The sequence below is a fragment of the Macaca mulatta genome, chromosome 17, assembly GCF_049350105.2.
Source record: "Macaca mulatta isolate MMU2019108-1 chromosome 17, T2T-MMU8v2.0, whole genome shotgun sequence".
NCBI lineage: Eukaryota > Metazoa > Chordata > Mammalia > Primates > Cercopithecidae > Macaca > Macaca mulatta.
The window spans coordinates 7,468,883-7,487,134 of NC_133422.1; positions in this window are offsets into that span (position 1 = coordinate 7,468,883).

Genomic DNA, 18,252 nt, shown 5'->3' on the forward strand with positions numbered 1-18,252 from the left:
AATCCCAGCTACTCAGGAGGCTGAGGCAGGAGAATCACTTGAATCCAGGAGGCAGCGGTTGCTGTGAGCCAAAATCACACCACTGCACTCCAGCCAGGCGGCAGAGTGAGACCCTATCTCTCAAACAAAATAAAATAAAACCAACAACAAAATACCCAGCATCTGGATCCTTCTGTGTTGGCAGGGACTTTGCCTATTTTGTTCATCACTGTCTTCCCAGTGCTTACAGCAGTGCCTGAAATTGTGCTTAGAAATTTGGGGTGTGCCGGTGGAGGCTGCAGCACCTGTGTGAGTCAGTGTCGATTCCAGGTTGTAGCTACCTCCATTTCAGGGTGCACTGCCCAAAATTCACTCCCTGCATGGAAGGGTGGTCAAGCTTTATATAATTTTAATACACAAATTATTTCCTTTGCCTGTTTATATTAAGATAATTCCCTTCCAAACTCCCCAACCCTGTGCAGTTCAAAACTTACTTCCAGTCGAGAATAAGTCAGCCTTATTCACATTTCTTCACCTACCATTCCCAGGCAGGACCAATTGCTGTCAGTTCTTTTCTCAGGAAGTCTGTGGACTTAGCTTCTTCAAAGTATTTTCTTTTTCTACCTAAAAAAGCCTAAAGCTTTCCACAATAGTTTTACCGCACTTGACTGTTTGCAGTGCTTAGCACGTGTTAACTTATTCAATTCTCTCCATGGCTTCTTGCCTCTGCTCAATCAGTTACCATCCAACTTTTGCTTTCCAGCATCCAAAAATGTTGTTGCTACAGTCTCTTGTCTCTGGTTCATTTGTCCTTCTGGGGTAATATGCTTTTTTGAGAAAGGACCTCACCATTACTTATTTGAGGGTTCAGAGGAAGCAGAAGTAAATGCTCATATTCAATCCAACATCTTTAATAAGGAGCCCAAAGTGAGCCCTTTGCATGTAGTATCATGGACTCATCACAATAATCCTGCACTGTTATTATCCTCATTTCCCAGATGAGGAAACTCAGGTATTGAAAAGTTTAATAACTTGCCAAGACCACACCGTCAGGAAGCGGGACAGAACTAGAATCCAATTCCAGGCAGTCTGACTCCAGCATTTATCATCTTTTCCCTAGAAGAGGGGAGGTGGTAGAAATAGAAAACTGACTGAAGGTCTGTTTAAGAAGTAGTTAGACCCCTAAGCACACTGCACACACATGTATGCATGCATACATACACACAGAGACACACACTGTACCGATTCTCTCCTATTTACCATGTTAGTGAGGGGTGATCTGCCCTAAACAGTATAAGATGGCTGAACACATGACACCCAGCACTGGGCTGATGAGATGACAACAGTTCATCAGTCACACACACTCACAGGCAGGGGAGGAGGACGCCACACACCGTGCAGGGCCACACAGCAGCTGCACTGAAATCAACCAGTAGGGGCTGTGGGAGGAGGCTTTGTAGTAATAGGAGCATGAGGTGCTCCCTGGTTTCCACAGTAGGATGTGATTGGTTTGTTTGAATAATTCCACAGACTGGCAAGAAGGTGAAGCCCGAAGCCCGTTAGGTGGAGGATCAGGTGGAGTGCCGCTGGTGTGGCTGAGAGGGGAACTGGCCCGGTGGGGGAGATTTGTTGCTTGGGGGAGCATATCTAACCAGAGCAGGGAAACTCATAGGCCTTTGGGGCCCTGTGAGGCTCTAAGACATCACGCAGTACAGGACATTTGAGGTCTTACAACATGCAACAACACACACACAAATGCACTCACTCCTCACTGGGGGCAATTTCCCCTTTCTCTTTCCAGAAGACGCCTGGAGATAGTTATACCCAATGAAGATGTAAAAGCACCGGGTCTCTGGATTGATGGGAATGGTACAGTTGAGGGTACAGAAACTAAGGAGAAGTTTATATAATGAACAGGGCAACCCCCACTCTCTTTCCCCACAACGAGCAGCCAGAAGAACGCAATGTGCGGGGACTTGAGGGCTGTGACCACCCCAAGAGGAAAGCCCTACAGACACCAGGGCTCCCAGTGAAATGGCCCAGCTCTTGGTCATCACTCATGAGTCCAGGGCTTCAATCAGTTTTTAATTAAATATGAGAAAGCAGCCAGGGATCTGTAGGGGAGGGAAAAAGGGCTTCCCTCCACCCTTCAGCTGGGCTACAAATAATTAAATGGACATAAGACAGATTATCAGGACAAAAACCATGGTTAATTATGTGCATATGCACAGCAGTCCCACAATATATGAGACTTGACGGAGGGCCAGACGACCGAAGCTTATATCCTATCCTGAGCTACAGAAAGAAATAGGGCCTTGGGGCTTCTAGCAGGAGATGGCAACAAGGTATGGGAGGAAGAGGGGTGGAAATGCATGGTGAACAAAGTTGTCTTGTGCAGATAAAAGGTCTTTCAGGTAATAAAAGTTGTCTGGAGCATCCGTCTTTCTGATACAGGTACTTTTTTGTTTTCATTTTTAAAGGAAGTTATGACATTATAAGAGACAGAAGTTTTTGTTTGTTTGTTTATCTGAGACAGGTTCTTGCTCTGTCACTCAGGCTGGAGTGCTGTGACGTGATCATAGCTTACTGCAGCCTCAACCTCCTGGGCTCAAATGATCCTCCCACCTCAGCCTCCTGAGTAGTTGGGACTATAAGTGTGTACCACCACACCAGGCCTGATACAGATACTTCTACTAGATTTTCTTTCTAGATGTTACCTCCATTTACAAAAGGACAGCTTTTCAGAACTACTCCTGTGTCTGCAGTTTCTCAGAATAATCAGTTCAAAACGTGCCAAAGTAGTATATTTTGGGGGGGGGGTATCTTCTAATCCCCTATGTATTTTGGCGTGGTGTGTTCTGAGTTCCAGAAGATCACCAAATAGCTGAAGAATTATCTCATGTAAGACAGGGACCAATATGAAGAGAAGAATGCAAAGTGGAGGAAACAGATCATTTGGGAGTTTCAAATTTCAAAATCACTACTATTAATACCCTCAGATGAGAAGATAGCACATGCATGACACAGGAACAGGATGCTATGAAAAAGTAACAAGCAGAGATTAAACTTAAAATTTTTTAATTTAAAACATAGCAGAAATTTTAAAACACAAAAATATGATAGAATATTATACAATATTTTAAAAACTTAATAAAAGGGTTAGAAAATAAAGCTGGAGAAATCTCCTAGAAAATAGAGCAAAAAAAAAAAAAGAAAAAAGAAAAAAGAAAAAGAAATGAAACATTTTCTAATGAAAAGATGAGAACACTAGAGGATTAGAGAGCATCATCCAAGAAGTAATTCAAGAATATATCCTAAAACTACAGATATAGATTTCTAGATCATGAGAACCCACTTTGTACTCACCTCAATAGATGAAATAGACCACACCAAGACACATCATTGCACATCATTGTGAAATTTCAGAACACTAAGTAGAAGGAGAAGATCCTAAACATTTCTAGAGTGGTCGAGGCAAAACAAAGCCAGTAGAGGCATATATAAATGATCAGGAGTCAAAATATATTTCGTTTTCAGACTTTCCAGCAGAATGCTGGAAGCTAGGTGGCAATGAAGCAATGCCTTCAAAATCCTGAGGAAAAGATATTTCAAACTTAGAATTCTATAGTCAGTCAAGCAATCAATGAATTATGAGGGTAAGCAGACAAAATACATTTTTATTTTTATTTATTTATTTATTTATTTAGTTTTGAGACAAGACCTCCATCACCAGGCTGGAGTGCAGTGGTGTGATCATGGCTCACTACAGCCTTGACCCCCCAGGCTCAGGCGATTCTCCCTCCTCAGCCTCCCAAGTAACTGGGACTACAGGTGGGTGCCACCACACCCAGGTAATTTTTTTTTTTTTTTTTTTTGTAGAGAGGGGTTTTGCCATGTTGCCCAGGCTGGTCCCAAACTCCTGGGCTCAAGCAAACTGCCCACCTCGGCCTCCCAAAGTACAGAGATTATAGACATGAGCCACTGTGCCTTACCAAAAGATATTTTTAGATATACCAAGGTTTCCCAAATTTTCCTTCCTGTGTTGACTCCTCTCATCCCCAGGAAGCTACAGAGCATTCCATCAAGACAAAATAGTAAACCAGGAAAGACGAAGACCTGAGATCCGAGAAATAGGAGATGGGCAAAGGGAAGCCCATGGAAAATGAGGAGAGGGGATCCCAGGATGAGGGCTCTGTAGCAGGTTCTGGGAGCTCCCAGTCCACATGGGAATAGGTCAGAAGTGCTCCAGGAGAGGCCAGGCATGGTGGCTCATGCCTGTAATCCAAGCACTTTGAGAGGCTGAGACAGGCGGATCCCTTGAGGTCAGGAGTCTGAGAAGTGCTCCAGGAGAAATTTCTCCCAAAGCTAAAATTAGTCAAATATCTGATGCAACATTGAGCTGCGATTCAGATAAGTTGAATTTGTGATAAATTTATAAGACACAGAAGAACAGATAAACAAACAAAAAAATAATTTTAAACTCTGGGTAAAATAAAACGTCTTGCAAGAAAGAAAGAGAAAACACAGTTTACCACCTACATAGCACTGATGTAATCATATTAGTATAAATACTGAAGACTGGTCTAACTAAAATTATGGCATAATCCCAGCATATGATGTGTAATTGAGAGCATAGACTCTGAAACCATACTGTTTATATTCAAATCTGTATCCATCACCTGCTAGCTGTCTGACTGGGCCATTCACGTAATCACTCGGTGACCCAGTTTCCTTATCTGTAAAATGGGGATCATCACAGAACTTATTATCTAGGGCTTGGGGGAGTATTGAGTGAATTAACACATGTAAAATGCCTAGAACAATGCCTGGAATGTAGTAAGTTCTATATAACAGTAACCTAGTATTCTTTTGTTTTGTTTTTTTTGTTTTTGTTTTTTTTTTTGAGATGGAGTCTCTCTCTGCTGCCCAGGCTGGAGTGCAATGGCGCGATCTCTGCTCACTGCAACCTCTGCCTCCTGGGTTCAAGCGATTCTCCTGCCTCAGCCTCCTGAGTAGCTGGGATTACAGGCGTGAGCCACCTGTAATTTTTGTATTTGTAGCAGAGACGGGGTTTCACCATGTTGACCAGGATGGTATTGATCCTCTGACCTTACGATCCACCCGCCTCAGCCTCCCAAAGTGCTAGGATTACAGGCATGAGCCACTGAGCCTGGCCCCTAGTATTGTTTCATAATCATGTTAGGAAAATGGAGAGAAAGAGGTGAGCTGAGGGTAGGGGTGGGGATGGAGGGTGGGAACTTAATTGTCTGTCATATTCCATAGAGGAAAATCAATAGAAATGCCTAAAACTGAAAAATCAGGAAGCAGTACTATAGGAATGTTATTTAGAGATCTGAAGGAACATAGGAGAAAAAAAGCCAAAACAAATGTAAAAAAAAGCTAAAACTGTCTCCATGGAATGAATCTGGGGTTTGAGAAAGAACCCTACCCCATAATCGTTCCTCTCCTTCAAGCTTGAAGGCACACAAGGTGTTGGGTACCTGGAAATGCAAAGCAAATCTTCCTGGAAAGCTGCTTCCTGGAAAGCTCCGGTTGCTTCCGGAGAACAAGAAACTGAACGGAATCCAGGTGATGATGGCACATTGTTTTCACAATAAGCTTTATAAAATGATTTGACTCTGAGTTCCCCAGAAGCAGACCCAGAGATGGAGATTGGTGTGCAAGTGATTTATTAAGAAAGTGCTCCCAGGGGAAACTGGTAAGGGCAGGAGAAGCACATCCCAGACTGCACCAGACCCTGCTGAAGCTCCAGGCAAGGCTGCTGGGCTTTTTCACTCCCTCCAGCACCTCTGGAGAGCCAGGCACTGAGATGGAGAGGGCCAAGGGCACCAAGGGCCACAGGTGGAGAGGCTCCTGCACCCCAGGGCACCCAGAAGGCTGGTGACATACCTCTGAGATGTAAGAGGATCTGAGAGGATTTGGGTGATGACCTCGAAATACCTACGAGTCCTAAAATATAGTTCAATATGCTGCAATCTGCATCTCCCAGCCAGACTTTTCCAGATTTGTACATCACATGGGACAGGCAATAAACCCAACTTGTTCAAGCTCAGGGGGTCCCAGAGATCTGTGCTGGTGGGTGCTAATGAGCAGCTTTCCAGGAAGATTTGCTTTGCATTTCCAGGTACCCAACACCTTGTGTGCCTTCAAGCTTGAAGGAGAGGAACGATTATGGGGTAGGGTTCTTTCTCAAACCCCAGATTCATTCCATGGAGACAGTCACTTACTTCTAGGTGGGCATTAATGTGATGAGTGGGCTACACTCTGGAGATTAATTCTTGCTGTTTATTACCACTCCTGTATAATTTATTCAAGTAAAAACAGTAGTGTTTCAGTAAAGTCTATTTTAGAACAATGATAATATTCAGAAAGTATTTTTTTTTTACAAATACAGACAGCAACAAAAAACTCCTTGTTGCTCAAAATAACTTTGAAAGAGAAAAACTGGCCCTTTAATTTTCTCCAGAGGACTATAACCTAGATTTCTCCCAGTTTTACATGCTTTCATTTATTAAGCAAAATAAACTAAACAGAAGCTTAATTAAAAGGTTGTATGCGATATGAACAAAGCTCACAGGAAATCTCTCTTTACCAATCCTGCTATAAATGAGTGACCTCACACTCTAATGTTTTAAATACTTTTTACCACGAATGTGGCACTGGCCCCAGTTGTCTCAAGACAGCGAGGAGCCGGAAGGTTCTGTGGCACATGCCCTGAGCATCACCTTGGGGCTGGCACAGCATGCCACACGGAGATGCCCAAAAAACATCTGACAGACAGCCGGGCAAGGTGGCTCACGCCCATAATCCCACCACTTTGGGAGGCCGAGGTGGGCAGATCACCTGAGGTCAGGAGTTTGAGACCAGCCTGGCCAACATGGCAAAACCCCATCTCTACTAAAAATACAAAAAATTAGCTGGGTGTGGTGGTGCGCGCCTGTAATCCCAGCTACTCGGGAGGCTAAGGCAGGAGAATCATTTGAACCTGGGAGGCAGAAGTTGCAGTGAGCCAAGATAGTGTCATTGCACTCCAGCCTGAGCCACAGAGCGAGACTCCGTCTCAAAAACACAAAACAAAACTGAAAGAACCAACCTGAAGCCCTTATGTGCGGGTTTACTCCATTGTCACTGCTACCATAAGCAAATGTCTTTCTGTGGCAGTTGCTGAGGAAGGTGAAGTCACGGGTAAGAAAACCACCTGCTTACACGCAGGATTCCTTGTCACAAACGATCCCATGGGAGGACAGGCTCCCTTCCGGAGGATCCTGGCCACCCACCTTTGGGATGCTGGAGGAGGGTACTGAGCTGGAAACAGTCAACAGCTCCAGGACTTAAACTGTGACAATGAAGACCAACTGAAGGATCTAATTTTTTTTTTTTTTTTTTTTTTTTGAGATGGAATCTCACTCTGTCGCCCAGGCTGGAGTGCAGTGGCACGATCTCGGCTCACTGCAACCTCCGCCTGCCGGGTTCAAGCAATTCTCCTGCCTCAGCCTCCCAAGTAACTGGGACTACAGGCATGTGTCACCATGCCCGGCTAATTTCTTTCTTTCTTTTTTTTTTTTGTATTTTTAGTAGAGACGGGTGTTTCACCATGCTGGTCAGGCTGGTCTCGAACTCCTGACCTTGTGATCCACCCGCCTTGGCCTCCCAAAGTGCTGGGATTATAGACATGAGCCACCACCCCCGGCAAGATCTAAAATTTCAAACCATGTTGCTGTCCCCATTCAATCTCAGCTGCCCTAAGTTACTTTCGAAAATTTTTTTTCTTCTGAGTGCCATGGCTCATGCCTGTAGTCCCAGCACTATGGGAGGCCGAGGTGGGAGGATCATTTGAACCCAGGAGTTTGAGGTCGGCCTGAGGAACATAATGTGACCCCCATCTCCACAAAAATATTTAAAAGACAACCATGCAGCTGTAGTCCCAGCTACTGGGGAGGCTGAGGCAGGAAGATTGCTTGAATCTGGGAGTTCAAGGCTGCAGGGAGCCATGATCACTACTGTGCTAGAGCCTGTCTTGAAAGAGGGGAGAAGGGAGAGGAGAAAGGAGAGGAAAGGAAAGGAAGGGTGAAAGAAAGATCCTTTTCTACGCACCTCAGGAACAGGAATTCTGAACCTGGGGTCCGAAGTCCATGAAACTGCATGACATATGTTTTGCTTCTGTGTGTATATTCTGGGGAGGCAGCCGTGGGATGGTCCTCCAGTTGTAGTGATAGAGTGGTAAGGGTGTGTAAGGGTGTAAGGGTGACTAAGGAAGAGCTTTCGGGTGCTGTATTTTTTTTCTACATTTGCTAAAGGAAACGCCCACATAATTCAGTGTCTTTAACCCTATCTCCATTGGGGAAGAGAATGACAAAGGGCCTGGAAAGGAGAAAAGCTGAATGGAAACACATCATCCCAACCCATTCCAGCTGCAAGCGGATGGGGGCATGTTCCCTTTTTCCATTCTTTCCTCCCTCTGGACGGGGCGGGGCAGCGCAGTCAGGAGAATTCACAACTGTGCGTACATCTGCTCTAATCCCTATTTTTAGAAGAAGGAACATTTGAGACCAGCTGTTTTCTCTTCTCCATGGGTAAGAGAGTATTTATAGAAGTCCTATTGAGATTCTGGGGCAAGTTTGTATCATCACGTCAAGTAGAATAGCGGTTTTCCAGGATATATCCTGCAAGTTCTCAGACAGGACCCCAGATGTCCCCAGAGAACAGAAACCCTTCCTCTTCTATCCCTTCTCAGTCCAGCCCTGCACCGCAAGAGAGATGGTTCCTATCTCTGAAGCTGGCCCCAGCGACAAGCAAGAAAGGACTGCACCCGCCTGTGCTTTCCTCATCTCTTTTGTCTTACATTCCTGTTGAGGTCAACATAGAGGCTGGAATCTCCTCAACATGAACTTTTTTGAGCAAACATGAACAAACCCGTTAGTTTGAAAGTTCCAAGAGGGAGAGAACTTGCCGCAAGTTTTAAGTCTCCCCCTGCAGGGGCTGGAGGCCACCAGGCACCTGGTAGTCTGGGCTGAGAGCCTGGGCTTCCCCGTCCTCTTCAGGAGGTGAGGGGAGATGGATGGATTCTACCCCTAAAGTAAGCCAAGGAGTCATCCAGAAATGGGGTGAAGGCTCCCTAATGGTGACTGCTCACCTCTGCCAGGGGCATCTCTGGTAGCTCAGAGTAAAAAGCTATCAGAGGAAATTAGCGAACACAAGGATCTTGCATGTGCTGTGGATGGAACTGTGCACATTCAAGCACCTGACCCTGTGGGTAATCAGAGAGCAATTAGGCCTCGCTTACTAGATGGAATCTGGCCACCACAGACTGAAATGGATTTGAAGTGGATGGCAGTGATTAAGCCCAGGCCTGTGGCGGTACCCTGCAGGGTCAATTACAGCTGCAGGAAAACGTGATGCTCCAACCAAGTGAGAGGAGGGCTAATTAGAGAAGCCGGGCCGGAATCGCAGATGAGCCCATCATCGAGAAGGCAAGACGGTCCTGTGTCTAAACACCACCCGCTAGATGATTCCAGAGAAGCAAACATCCAAGGGAAGTGGTGGGGAGCATTCAAAAAGCTGACCCTGAGAGAGGGTGAGAAATCTGCTGATGAGTTCAGCTGGGAGCCAGGACAAAGGCACTGGTGACAGCCTGGGGGACCTGTCCTAACTGGGCGATTAGACAGTCAGTGGCTCCTTGAGGCTTCCTCAGAGACTGAGATATAGCAGGAAAGTAGTCTAGAAGTGAGAATCTTTCTTGTTCAATCCAGAGGCAAAGTGGAGAGCACTTTTTAAATCCCTTGTCTTCCAGCTCACCTTGCCAACATAATGGTGCTCATCCACTCGTTCACTGTCTGTCTGGGCCAATATTTGAGAACCTATTGTCAGACACTATTGTCAGATGGTGGCACTTTGTCACTGACACGTGTTCCAGCAGATCATAATGATAACAATGCGAAGAGCTAACATTTCCTGAGCAATTCCTCTCTGCTGTGTCTTTTGCTATGTGCTTTACATGTATTTTCTTGTTGAATCCTTACAAACTGGGAGGTAGGTACCATTATCATTGATTGATGAGGCAGACAGAGGTTAACTTGCCAAGACCTCATGGGATGCTTGTAACACCCCTGTGAGTGAGGCAGGCAGGGTCTCCTCCATTCTTTAGAAGAGGTCATGCAGGCTGGATAGAGTCGCCTGAAGTCAGACTCAAGTCATGAATGGCAATTAGGGTCCAATCTGAAGGTCTTTCTACCACGCCGTGTGGCCGGTAAGAGGAGAAACAGAGCATGTGGTCTGCTTCTTTAGTTAAAGGTGTGTTTCTATGGTGACGTCCTGGTTCCTTGCCTGACCTGCATGGACAGTGGCTCTCACTAACCACCTTGGCTGTGCTGCGTCCATCTGGGAGGAGATAATGTTGGAGATAACAGGAAAATTGGCATACAAGGGACCACCCATTGAAGAATTTTCCAGGACAGTCCACATTTGAGACAGTTTGTGCAGTTATCATCATAACTACACTCATTCTTGTCACGCTGTGTACAGTAAGTCCTCACTTAATGTTGTCAATGGGTTTTTGAAAACCACGACTTCAAAGTGAAATGACATCCGTTTGATCCTTGCAGAAGGCCATTTCTCTAATGTTGATGGCAAAAAGAAAATGTTTTCATTCAAAGTCATTTACTTTAAGAGTTGCAGTTTCCAAGAACCTACTGACATTATTTTATTTATTTCTTTATTTAGAGACAGAATTTCGCTCTGTCGCCCAGGCTGGAGTGCAGTGGCACGATCTCGGCTCACTGCAACCTCCGCCTCCCGGGTTCAAGTGATTCTCCTGCCTCAGCCTCCTGAGTAGCTGGGATTACAGGTGCCCGCCACCACACCCAGCTAATTTTTGTATTTTTAGTAGAGATGGGGTTTCGCCATGTTGGCCAGACTGGTCTTGAACTCCTGACCTCAAATGATCTGCCCGCCTCGGCCTCCCAAAGTGCTGGGATTACAGGCATGAGCCACCACGCCTGGCCCCTCTGACATTATTAAGTGAGGACTTACTGTATCTGATTTATGGTTAGGAAGACATTTTGTAAAATGGCTGGATTTTGTGTCAGAGCCCCACGCCCTGCCAGAACCCCCTTTGTTCAAATGCTCCCTCCTCCATGTGAGTTCAGAGCCACCAGGCCTAGAGTCATTTTGTGGCATGAAAAGCCTGGACTCTGTGTATTAGTTATGCAGCATAACAAGTTACCCTAAAACGCAGTGGCTGAAACCAAATACACGTTTATTATCTCACAGTTTCTGTGGGCCCAGAATCAAGGTATGGTTTAAATGAATTCTCTTTCAGGGCCTCTCCCAGGATGCAGTGAAGAAATCAGCCAGGTTAGGGTCTCACCTGAAGGTTTGACTGCAGCAGAAGCCAATTCTAAGCTTGCAGGATTGCTGGCAGAATTCAGTTCCTTCTGGGCTCCTGACTGAGGGCCTCTGTTCCTAGTTGGCTGTTACTCAGAGGCCACCATCAATTATTTTCCTTGTAGACTTCTCCAACAGGGTAGCTGGTTAAAGCAAAATGTGGAAGCCAAGAAGGTCAAGGAGGCAAGGAGGAGAGTCTGCTAGCGAGATGCAAGTCTCAACCTTCTGTAATCTAATTGCAAAAAAACAAAAACAAAAAAAGACTACTATTTTTTGATTGCTTACTATGTGCTGGGCTCTGTGTTAAACACCTCGCATGAATTATCTCATATAATTCTCACGACCATGATGTGACATAAATATTATCTCCATTGTACAGAAAACCTGAACTCCAGAGGGATTAAATATCTGTCTCAAGGTCAAATAGTAAATGCCAGAGCCAGGATTCAGTCAAGTCTACCAACCTCCAAAGCCTGTGCCTCCAACCACCACCATTGCTGAATTGCCATTTAACCTAAACACTCAAATTTCTTCTACCTGTCCCCTTCTTTTTGGTTCCATGGTCACACCCTGGAGTCCAGACCTCCTACTCTGGTGATGATAATGATGATACTGTCAGGAGAGTAGTGTGCCTTCCTACTCTACGACTCTCTCCTAATCCTATTCTACATCCTTATTTGCTTTAGTACCATATTTATCCTGTCAAGCCCTGACTCAAAAAGTTATCACTACCTCCCTCTTTCTTATCATAGAATCATAGAACGTTAGAGCTGGAAGTATCACATTTATCTTGCCAACCTCTAGCTCAAAAAAGTCTTACCATCTCCCTATTTCCTGTCAAAGAATCAGAATGTCAGAGCCGGAAGGGATCTTGGCTTTCTATTTGATGCAAATTCATTCATAAGTTGGATAGTGGCAAGCGGGGAGGCTAATGTGGATTTCCACATGCTATGCCCATGATAAAATCACACTCACTCAGATGGTATAGAAAGAAGGCCCAGTCTTGGCAGACTAATGGGAGAACTGGGGAGATGTGGAACCATTTGGGGGAGAATGGCCCCTGAGCAGGACTCTTTCCACATGACTAGGGGATGGCTGGTTTGCTCTCTGGACACTCCTTTTCTGATGGAATCACAGCTGACTATGGGAACTAGAGGATCAGAGCCCCCCTTCGGTGTCACTGAAGATGGGGACATAAAATCAACAGTGACAGATCATTTCATAAATGCAAGGGTGAGAGAAGGGAAGGAGCTGTGGGTTCATTCAGCTGGGTGGATGGTGGCACTGCTCATGGAGACAGGGAAACCCTGAGGTCAGTGGGGAGAGCAGTTTTGAATATGCAGACGTTGAGATCTGTGAGTCGTAGATTGGGCCTGGAGGCAGTTAGATGAAACAAGAATGGCAAAAAATTGGCTGTTGAAACTGGATAATAGGTCCAAAGGGGTTCTTTGTACTACTCTATTTAAAATTTCTGTGATGATGATGAAAGTGTGAACAGGCAAATTAGAAGATCATGGACTAATCTTTTCAGTGAATTTGGCCATGAAGGGAAGGAGTGAGATCCAGCAATGACTGAGAGGCATAAAAGGGAGTTGTCTGATTAAGAGAAGAGAGAGTAATATAGTTTGAATATTTCTCCCCTCCAAATCTCAGGTTGAAATTTGACCCCCAAATTCAAATTCATAGGGATCAAATTGTTAAAGGTAGGGCCTCACGGGAAGTGTTTGGTTAGTGGGGGCAGATTCCTCATGAATGGCTTGGTGCCATCCCGAGGTAGGCTGTGAATTCAGAAGCAAGTTCAGAGTTCTTGCTCTGTTAGTTCATGCGAGAGCTGGTTTAAGAGAGCCTGGCATCTCCTCTTCTCTCTCTTGCTCCCTTCCTCTTACCATGTGATGTCAGCTCCCCTTCCCTCCCACTATGAGGCCATCAATAGAAGCAGATGCTGGCACCATGCTTCTTGTACAGCCTGCAGAACCATCAGTCAAATAAACCTTTTTTTTTTTTTTTTTTTGTTAATAAACTACCCAGCCTCAGGTATTCCTTTATATCAAAAATAGGCTAAGACAAAGAGACCTGAGCATGTATATTGGCTGAGGGGAAGCACCAGCAAAGAGGGTCTATCAGCTAGCTATTGCCACAAAATTGCTGCATGACAAAACTACCCTAGAGCTATTGGCTTATGGTCATTTATGGTCACAGATCTGTGGATTGGCTGATGGGTCAGCTGATGGGAGGCCAGGCTCAGCTGGGATGGCTCGGCTTTGCCCCCTCACATCTCTCTTCTTCCTGAGACAGACTAATGCAGAAATGTGGTCCTTGTGGCAATGGCAGAGCACAGGGAGCAATACGTGAGGTCTCTTGAGGCCTAGGCTTGGAACCTGCACACTGTCAGTTCCAACTTACAGAACTGAAGCACGTCGTGTGGATGGACTCATAGACAATGGGTGAGAAAATATCTCCAGCCCCCTTTATGGGCAAAACAAAGCCACATGGTAAAGGGTGGCTAGTACATGACATTTACTCGCTTGGGCAGGCACACCATAGTTCTGTTTAAGTTCACCTTCGAGGTTGACCTTCATGACCCACAGTTTTATCACCTCCAGACCGAAGCTCTGGGCCTGGGGGAGAGCTTGAACCCCAGTCGGGCCAAAGGTTCTCTTTCAGGGGTCATTAGCCATGGGGAGTTAAGGGAATAGATTACATAAGGTCTAGGCTGTTTGGGTGGAGTCAAAGCCCTCGGAAAACTACACTCGCAGAGGCAGAAACTCAGCCTTATGGATGAAGCTGATCTGCAGAGAAAAGAGTGGAGAGACAGGCAGAGGTGAGGAAAGGCCTGGGCCTGTGAGGACTTGAAACCTGGGAGGGTAGGTGGGCAGGAGGGAGGAAAGAGAAGGTCAGGGGAGGGACAGCTGAGCAACACACACGTATGTGCACACAGGACATGAATGCAGCAGTCTAAGAGATGCCTGGAGAGCAAAGGGGGAGCGAGACTAAGGAGAACAGCAGATTCCAATGATGACAGACTGAGACCCAAGCGTTTGCAGACAACTCTCCACCCTGAGGCCTTTCTACAGTTGGTCCCATGAGATCCCCTTGTATCCTTAGAATAACTCCCTTTTCATTAGATTAGTTTGAATGGAATTATGTTCCCTGCACACACAAGATTACTTGCTGAAGACATTCATGTACAATCTTTAAGGCTTCGCACAATGAGTTCATAGTTGTTCATTCGACTAACAAATAATAAGGTTATCCCTTCATGTATGCATGTCATCTTGCTATTGAGGACTTGAAAAGAGTATCTTCCAGTCCCTAGCCTTATAGAGGTTAAACCAAGATCAGGGAAATAAGAAATTATGTGCCTGAATAATTAAAAATAACCCAACACATTTGAGGATTACTATAGAAAGAAAGGGCCACAAAAGTTCAAAGGAAGAGAAGGCAGGTGAGGGTTGTAGTCACCAGGGGAAGCTTATCTAGAGGAGGCAGAACTTGATCTGGGCCTGGAATTGAGCCTCAAGTAGGAAGGGGCCTGGAGGAGGCCTGCACCCTAGGCTTCTGTGTCCCACCTGAGCACTGTTACCTGGTTTGTAGGAATAATTGCAAGCAGGAATAAAAATGCTTTGCAAGTATTAGTCTTGTAAATTTAAACCTATAACGAAACTACCCTAGAGCTATTGGCTCAGGTGTTTTAGGGAGATGACACGGCAGCTATATTATGCAAGAGAGACTAAAGGTAGGAGAGTGTAAAGGCAGGAAAATCTGTTGACAGGCTGTTACAGGTGGACCCACGGCATAGACACTCTCTCATAATGCAGACTCCACCCAAGCAGCCCAGACCTTACGTAATCTATTCCCTTAACTCCCCATGGCTAATGACTCCTGAAAGAGAACCTTCAGCCCAATTGGGGTTCAAGCTCTTCCCCAGGCCCAAATAGCTTCGGGCAAAGAAAAGCCTAGCTTTCTATCCAAGGAAAATGGATAGGACAGGTGCAGGAGCCAGCTAGGGAAGTGCAGATGAGAGAGCAGGTGATACTGTCAGTGGTTTCCAACCCTGAATCAGAGACTCATTTCACTGGTATGGTGGCATCAGCATTTTCAAAAGCTTCCAGGTGGCTAACGTGCAGCCAGGGTTGAGAACCACTGTTGTAAGTTTTCTTTTTTTTTTTTTTTTTTTTTTTGAGACGGAGTCTCGCTCTGTCGCCCAGGCTGGAGTGCAGTGGCGCGATCTCGGCTCACTGCAAGCTCCGCCTCCCGGGTTCACGCCATTCTCCTGCCTCAGCCTCCCGAGTAGCTGGGACTACAGGCGCCCACAACCGCGCCCGGCTAATTTTTTGTATTTTTAGTAGAGACGGGGTTTCACTGTGGTCTCGATCTCCTGACCTTGTGATCCGCCCGCCTCGGCCTCCCAAAGTGCTGGGATTACAGGCGTGAGCCACCGCGCCCGGCCCACTGTTGTAAGTTTTCATGACTGGAGACAGAATTATGCCACCATTGACAGAGAGAAAAAGGGCAAAAAGAGGTGTGGCAGATAAAGGCAATGAGATTGACTTACAAAGAATATTGAGTTTAAGGTGACTGCCTGACATTCAAGTAAAACAAAGAAAAAAGAAAAAAACAAAAACCACAAACCCCAGTTGTCATCTAGAAATGTGGGATATTAGAAAAATTAGAAAACCACATTGGGGGCCAGGCACGGTGGCTCACGCCTGTAATTCCAACCCTTTGGGAGGCCAAGGTGGATGGATCCCTTGAGGTCAGGAGTTCAAGACCAGCTTGGCCAACATGGTAAAACCCCGTCTCTACTAAAAATACAAAAATTATCCAGGTGTGGTGGTGTGCTCCTGTAGTCCCAGTTACTCAGGAGGCTGAGGCAGGAGAATCATTTGAGCCCGGGAGGCAGAGCTTGCAGTGAGCTGAGATTGCCGAAATTCCACCACTGCACTTCAACCTGGACAACAGAGCAAGACTTTATCTAAAAAGAAAAAAAAAAGAAAGAAAAAGAAAAAAAAGAAAAACACATTGGGAAGTAAACTGCAGAGAGAAAGGAGGTGGAGCTGTGGATCACACGGTGAGAAAGAACAAAGAAAAAAGACCAACAGTTGTTGAGTATACAGAATGACCCGGATCCTATTAGCTGCTTTACGTGGAGAGTTGTTGGAAGAGCTGTAGGTTGGTGGTAAATGTGTCTAGCACAGGGGATGGCACCTAAGAAATACAACTATTGGTTAATAGAATCTCATTTAATTTTTAAAATGGCTCTAACTGGTGGGTATTAACAGTCTCAGTCTAGAGATAAGAAAAGAAACTCAAAGAGCCCTTATCCAAAATCCTACAGTTACTAAATTTAGAGTTGGAATTCAATGTCAGGGATTGACGCTGAAAGCCAGAGCTCGCCTGCTATATAATACGTCAGCGCACAGGGCTAAGAATCAAGCTAAAAAGGTGGAAGAACGATTGTCCAAGGAGGCAGGACAAGTCAGGAAGGCAGGGGGAAGCCATGAGTGTGGCCATGCTGCATGGAGTCAGTGGCCAAGAAAGGCCAAAATAAAGGAGGATCTCAGAGATTTACCGTGCACCCTGGCCCTGGGCATGAGGCATGGGGAGGAGAAAACCAGAACTCGCGCAAGGGAAACCATTTTTGACTTCCGGAGTTGTAGGAGGGATGGGTGTAGAATTCTCTCATCCATGGACGGGGGCTGGAGTGGCAAATAAAGAAAGGAACAGGTGGACCCACGACATAGACACTCTCTCACAGCCCCGTTATCTTGAGACGGAGGACGAGATAGGCGTTATCACCTTTCCCACTTTCAAGATGAGGAGACCGAGGCAAAGGAGTGTTCGTGAATTGGAATACTCAGTTCATAAGCGCTGATGTTAAGCCCCGGCTTGTTTCCAGAACTGCGCTGCTGTGCGGGGACCTGTTCATCAGATTCCGACAAGGGCTTAATGATTTGGAATAATGCAGGATGTGAAAAATACGCATCTGGCGATCATCCCACAAATCATCCTGCCAGTTATCTGTACCCAAGGACATTTTTTAGGCACGTGGTCCTCATAAACTAAGATACTCATATTCATTCAGGCGTCTCAAAAGGGCTTCTCAGGTTTTAATATGCACTGAGTCACCTGGAGATTTGTTTCAAGTAGGTCATCAAGACTCCAGGGCAGTGTTCCCAAATTTTTCCTTTTTTTTCCAACCACCTGGTCAGTTTGCGGGGGGTGGGGAAGGGTAGGATGGGGAGACATCTGTATTTATTCTTTTAGAGGTCCGGGTCTCACTCTGGGCTCAAGCGATTCGCCCTCGTAGCTGGGACTACAGGTGCGCACCACTGTGCCAGGACAGTGGTTCCCAAACTTTTCTGCGAATTGAAATCACCTGGGAAGTTTCCAAAAATACTGACACCTGTTTCCCACCCCCAGAAATTGTGATTTAATTGGTCCAAGTATGCTCTAGGCTTCGGAATTTTGTAAAGCTCTCCACGTGCATCTGAGCTTAGGAACCTCTGAGCTGGGGCTTGCAGCAGAAGCACGTAGAGCATGCAAGGAAACGAATCCACAAAGAGGACACATTAGCAATGTGGCAACAGGCTAACAAATTATGTAAGGCTAGTGCTTTCCAGAGTGTACTGGAGGACGGGAAACAAGTCCCATTTAAGCAGTGCCTCGGGATTTGAGTTGCCTGTGAAACGCAATAGCCTTTTGCAAAGGACGCAGAAGCCCCGCCTCTTATCCAGGGCGGGCGGGGCGCGTGGCGCGGGCGGCGGCGGCGCTTTCTGGCGCATGCGCAATCTCCCGGAGCATGCGCAGCCGTGGCGCCGGCGCGGGGCGGGGCCTGGTGCCCCCCCACCCCCGACCCCGCGCTCCCGG